Consider the following 6,960-nt stretch of genomic DNA (forward strand, 5'->3'; position numbering starts at 1 on the left):
AAATCTATGTAAAACAAAACTATGGGCGAAGCCAATTTTCAATTTTCAAATTTTTTACATTTTGAAATTTAAAACTAATTAATTGTTGATTAAGATTTCAAATTCTAAAATTTTATTGGTTTATTATTATTAAATTATATTTTGTTTCATATCACTCCTCCCTTCTCATAAAATTTATTACAATTGTCCATCTTAAATTGTGGAATTTTTTAAATTTATAATTTCTTAACTAATTTTAATTGGCTGGAGACTTGAATCTTTAAATCTAATTGGTCATTTTGGTATACATGCTTATTTTAATACAAATTAATTTTAATAAATGAAAATTTTTAAATGTTTAATTAAACTTTGATTATATGGAAACTTTTGCATGTCAAAATCTTAAAAGTTTTAAATTTTAAATATTTTGATCACATTTATTAGAAATTTAATTATGGAAATTTTTAATCTTGAAAATTTTAAAATTTAGATATCCTAATTGTAGTTATTCAAAAAACAAATTTATGGAAATTTTAAAATTGTGATTGGTTAGAAACATTAACCAATCCAAATCTTTCAAAATTTAAATCTTAAAATGTATTTATTTAAAATAAGTTATGAAATTTTAAATCTAGAAAGTTTTAAAATTTAAATCCTTTAGAGATATTTATTTAAAAGATAATTTATCAAAATTTTACATTTTAAAAATTCTTATTTGAATCTTGGTTGTTTGAAACTTTTAACGGGACAAACCCTTAAATAAATCCATTGATCCCCCTTCCCCTTTCCCCTTTCCCTCATCCTCACACATTCACCCAAAATGCAAAATCTTTGATGCTCTCGTTTCTTGCTTCCTTCTTTTCAAAACAATGCTCCTTCAGTTCTTAGTTATGGAAGTAACCAAGGTAAGAAAAATCTCAACAACTGGCAATATATGGCGGCCATCCCTGCTACCATTATTGTGGTTTTAGAGTTTGGAAATGGAATTTTCTTTATAGTGGACAAGAGAACTCTTTCATTTTGATTTGAACTTGTTGAATAAATGAATGTGTAGCTTTGGGGGTGTTTGATTTTATTGGTGTTTAGCGTTTTAGTTTCAGTGAGATCCTTATTTTGTGAAGGATGAGAGTGCCCGAGTGCTCTATAAAATCAAATATGTTCATTCTTTGTTTTTGCTTTGATTTTCTTTTTCTTTTTGTTGAACATTAAAAATTGTTTGATCTTGTGATGGTTTGTTTGTGATATTTTGAGTGTTTATCTATTTTGTGAATTGGATAGATTTTGTTGGTCCTTAATTGGTGTTGTGTTATGATTTCTAAAGGTGTGGGTTTGAGTTTTGTTTGTGGATGGAACATGTGAAGAAATCCCAAGTATAATGGAGTGATTTAGGAGATATTTATGTAGAAAATTGTCTATTATTAAGAGAGATTATTCTAGGAGATTGTTTCCATCTTTAGCATACCCAATTGTACTATAAGTATAATGTATTAGCTTGTACAAATTATTCATTCTAGAAATACAAAAAATCTATTCTGATTTCATGGTATCAAAGATAGGATTTCTATAATCATAGTTAACAATGGCAGAAGGAGCCGTCAATAGTAGAGGGTCAAGCACCTTTGAAGCTCTTGACTACAAGAATGAAGCCACCTCTACCTTGAATTCGAATAGGCTAGACAACTCGTCCTTGCCACTCTCGGCGGAGAGACTGAACGGAAAGAATTTTCGTAAATGGGCTTAGTCAATCAAACTCGTGATTGACGGCAAAGGAAAGTTAGCCTACCTTACCAGCAAGAAGAAGAAGCCCACCTCAACCGATGCTACAACTCTGCAGAAGTGGAAGTCTGAGAACTCCATGGTGATTGCATGGCTGGTGAACACCATGAAACCTTCAATCGACAAGATCTATCTGTTCCTACCGATGGTGAAGGACGTTTGGGATGCTATTTGACAAACATACTTAGACGTTGAAAGCTACTCTTAAATCTTTGAGATCAAAACTCGGCTATGGCAGATGTGGTAAAGAGAAAGAGACGTCACAAAATGGTGATGACGAATCTTTGGCAAGAACTCGACCTGAGTATTGAGGAAGAATGGGAATGCCTTGGAGATAGTGCTCGATATAAGAAAAGACTTGAGAATGAACGAGTCTTCAAATTTTTGGCCGGACTCAACCAAGAGTTGGATGAGGTGAGAGGGAGGATTCTTGGCTGACGTCCTCTGCCTTCAACTTGGGAAGTCTTCTTGGAGGTGAGGCAAGAGGAGAACCATCGCAAGGTGATGTTGAAGGAGCCGAATCCGATCGAAAACAATGGGCATGAAATGTTTGCCTTCATTTCAAGAGGAACTCCTGTTGGGACAAACCCAAAAAAAGAAAAAGAAAGGAAGACCCTGGTGTGAGCACTGCCGCAAGTTGGGCCACTCAAAAGATAATTTCTAGGAAATACATAGGAAGCTTGTAGATTGGAAGCCGAGAAAGAATAAAAAAAATCGTGGCTACCAAGATGTTATTAATAACCTAGTTGAGAAACCACAAGGTGAGAAAAATAATAATTCCACTTCAAGTGGTACATTCAGTCCATAATAGTTGGAGCAACGCTATAAATGTTCTCTACCATTAATGCATTGAGTCAGTCTTCCACACGTATTCCTTCGGGTTCTTTAGCCTACTGAGGTAATTTTTTGACAATCTTAAATACCATCTCTCATTACAAATCACCATGGATAATTGATTTTGGTGCCTCTGATCATATGACCAGTTCCTATCATGTGTTCTCATCCAATTCATCTTGTGCTGGAAATTTGAAAGTTAAAACTGCAGATGGATCACTCTCATCTGTTGCAGGCAAAGGGAGTATTCGAATCTCTGTCATTATAGCTCTAGATTCTGTCCTACACATCCCTAGGCTGTCTTGCAATTTGTTATCCATTAGCTAGTTGACAAAAAGATTCTAATTGCTCTGCTAAATTCATTTCCTCTCACTGTGTTTTCTAGAACCTATCATCAGGGAAGACGATTGGCAGTGCTAAGGAGTGTGAGGGACTCTAGTACTTTGAGGATGTGAATATGGGTGAATAATGTCAAACTACTCTTTGTGATTCTACATCTGATTTTAGGGATGATGAAATTTTGTTATGGCATTCTAGGATGGATCATCCTAATTTCAATACAGACATTTATTTCCTTCCATTTTTGTTCAAATAAGACGTCTTCTGATTTTCAATGTGAGATTTGTGAACTTGCAAAACACCAACATAATTCCTTTCCAAAATCCACATATAAACCATCCAAACCTTTTACTATGATTCACAGTGATTTATGCGGGCCCTCACGCTCTCTTAATCATACTCATATGAAATGGTTTGTTACTTTTATTAATGATCATAATCGTATTTGTTGAGTTTACCTATTAAAAGATAAAAATGAAGTCTGTTATATTTTTATTAATTTCTACTCCACGATTCAAATACAATTCCAAACTCACATTCAAATCTTGTGTAATGATAATGGTACCAAATATTTCAATAATATCTTAGGAAATTATCTTTAGTGAAATGGAATCATCCATCAAAGTTCTTGTGTGGATACCCCTCAACAAAATGGGTTACAAACACAAAAATAGGTATATTCTTGAAGTAGTTCGAGCATTGATGTTCACTACAAATATGAAAATATTATCTTTATGGCGACAAACCACCATGTAATGGAGATAGTGCCTGAACGCTTGACACTACATAATATGGAGAAAAGGTCCACTGAGACCTTCAAAGAATACACATGTAGGTGGAGGGATGCTGTAATCCAGGTACGTCCTCTTGTGGACTATAGAGAAGCAATTTCACGGTTTGTAAACACACTTAAGGACCCCTACTTTGGGCATCTCCTGGCAGCTACCCCCCAAAACTTCAGGGATGTAGTGTCCACAAGAAAAAGAATTGAGACAACCATAAAGTCAGGAAAAGCAAAAAACACAACTTTAGACTTAGGTCCTGGACCAGTAAAAAGAAGGATGAGGAAGCCCAAATGATTCAAGGGCATTCATACCAGAGAGGCCGGAACCATTGGCCTAAAATAAATTTTGATTTTGAACCAACAATCAACCAGACAACACATGCGAGCACAAGGCCCCAGATTATTTCTTCCGGGCCTATGCCCGCCCAGCCAAATGTTCATGCACAATATAAAGGTATCCAAAGGAATTTCAGGAAAATATATCCTATTCTGATGTTGTATTCAGAGTTATTCTCTCAGTTGATTGAAAGAAAAATGATCTCAACCATTCTAGGGGTTCTTGTTACAACCTCTTTCCCAAAATGGTATGATCCAGAAGCACAATGCGTGTATTATGCTGATTTCCCAGGACACACTATTGATAATTGTTTGTCCTTTTAACATAAAGTGCAAACACTGAGGGACGCATGATGGTTGGCATTCAACGATAAACAACCAGGGATTCAGGGCAACCCTTTACCCAATCATGGGGGAGGCAATATCAGTATGTTGGAAGAAGAAGCAGAGACGACCCAAGAATTGAGGTTAGAGCAGGTTTCACTAGATTGGGTATACGAGGAGCTTATCACCGCCGGATGGATAGGGCAAGATGCTACTTGCCCAAGGGGCACTATCTACCAGTTTTAGAAGAGAGAAGGATTGTCTGTACAAGAGTGTGAAACATTCCAGTCATTTATACAAAGATTGATAGATTTTGGAAGTTTCTCTTCAAATCTGCTGGAGTGGATCGTTGGTGGGGCTAACTTGGACTCCATCCCAAATTCAGGGTAAGACTTTTTATTTAGTATTTGGTTTTCGTACAGTTGTAAAATAGGTAGTACTCGAAGAAATACTAAAATTTTGTTCAGGGAGATGTTATTTTCAGGGTGTTGAACGGGGAACCTTGTGGGTATAGGACTAGTCATTGTAGGGGCTTTTTAGTAGTCAGGTTAAGGGAGCAAACTAAAAAAGTAATTTTTCATAAAAATTATTATTATTTAATAGCAGATTAATTTTTAGAAAGCATGTATTATATATGAGCATATTTGTGAAAATGTATATTTGGGAAAATACTACTGTTACACAGGAATATATATTTTTAGTATGAAATGTTAGGAAATTTGATTCTAGAACAGAATTCATGATTTTATTCAGTATGTGTGGCATGAATATTATTTCATGTATATTATACTATGTTAAGTAAATTTACAGAAAAATCATGTTTGCAATTATTTTCAGGAATAACATTATAATATAGTAAACTATGATTTCAGAATATATGATAAACATTACATTTATTTAGATCACTATGTATGATATGTTCAGCGCAAGGTTGTGATTGATAGCCAGCGCAAGGCCGCAGTTATATATGTTATCCGCACGCAAGTCCATGATTATTTATGATATGACAGAATTCAGAAGATGCTATCAATTTATTTACGTTAAAAAAATATATTATCATGTATTATATGTTATCAGAACCCAGATGATAGTTTAGATCAATTACAAGGAGCACGGTATTATAGCTATACAGTTCAGTTCAGTTCAGTTTAGACTTGTGCTAACCGCCCCTCCCAGTAGAGGGGGTGAGAGATGAATAGTCGATGTGGCTTTTAGTATAGAGTTGTAGAAGTCCACTTGGTAGTTCAAACCAAGGTGTGGTGGGCCCATCGCACTTATAGACATTTTTGACTCGACAGTGGTCGGCCAACCATTGTAGGGTCCTGCCTTCGGGTTGCACAACCCGTCATAGGGAGTAATACATGACATCGGTTAGCTATTCATTGTGAGAAAATTTCAGAATTACTAGTTATATTAGATGATTTTATGAACAGTTAAATACAGTATGATTTAATAAAATTATGAAATTGTATGTTTACTCAGTTATGATATTACTAGTGTTTTCAAGCATGTGACATGTATTGTATATTTATTATAACACGCAAATATTCATGTTACCACACAACTGTATTTAGTTTATTTACCTTACTAAGAGGTGTCTCACTTCAGCTTAAACCATTTCAGGGAACCAAAATGACAAGTGGACCGAGTCCCACGCCGTTGAGGCGACTATACTATCCTGTTGGGAGGGTGAGTCTTTTGAACTAGGGTCAGTAGGTTTTAATGTAAGATCCTAGTTTTATCTTTTGGTGTTTTTGAGGATTGTCTATATATATTTACAGTACATGGTGAAAATGTAGGCAACTCTGGTATATTGTGTTATATGGTTGGGTGGATGAAATCTATGTTTACTGCTGCTTATGTTTCCACTATGTATGACAAGTGTGTCCCCGTTACTCACGGGTTCGGGTTTACTTTGTCATGTTTTAAGTTAATGATAATTAATATGGTTGATTATGTAGTAAATTAGACAGGTCGTTGCAGTTCTGGAAAGACTTGGAGTAGAGATGGTAGAGGGTGATCAACAAGCATTCATTGCCAACTTGATGTTACAATGTACATTGCAAGAAAGGATTAAAGCTGCCCAAAGAACTGATCCAAAACTAGCAAAATTGGTAGAGAAAGTGCAAGATGGGCAGGAGGAAGAGTTCAATGTATCAAATGATGGAGCCTTGCGGTTTTGTACCATATTGTGTTTTCCTACAGACGCTCAGATTAGGAGAGTTATCTTGGAGGAGGCTCACAGATTTCTATACACTATGCATCCAGGTAGTACTAAAATGTATCGGGATCTACAAGAATCCTTTTGGTGGAGCAGCATGAATAAGGAGATAGCTAAATTCATAAAACAATGCTTGATGTGCTAGCAAATAAAGGCTGAGCACCAGAGACCCGCGGGGCAGTTGCACCCACTCCACATCCCTAAGTGGAAATGGAATCATGTCTCTATGGATTTTGTAATAGGGCTACTGCCAGCACGACAGGGACAAAATGCTATATGGGTGGTCATAGATCGGTTGACAAAGACCGCTCACTTTATCCCTATCAAAGTTAACTATTCTATGGACAAACTGGCAGAGTTATACATT

Source organism: Malania oleifera, chromosome 3, assembly GCF_029873635.1.
Source record: "Malania oleifera isolate guangnan ecotype guangnan chromosome 3, ASM2987363v1, whole genome shotgun sequence".
NCBI classification, from domain to species: domain Eukaryota; kingdom Viridiplantae; phylum Streptophyta; class Magnoliopsida; order Santalales; family Ximeniaceae; genus Malania; species Malania oleifera.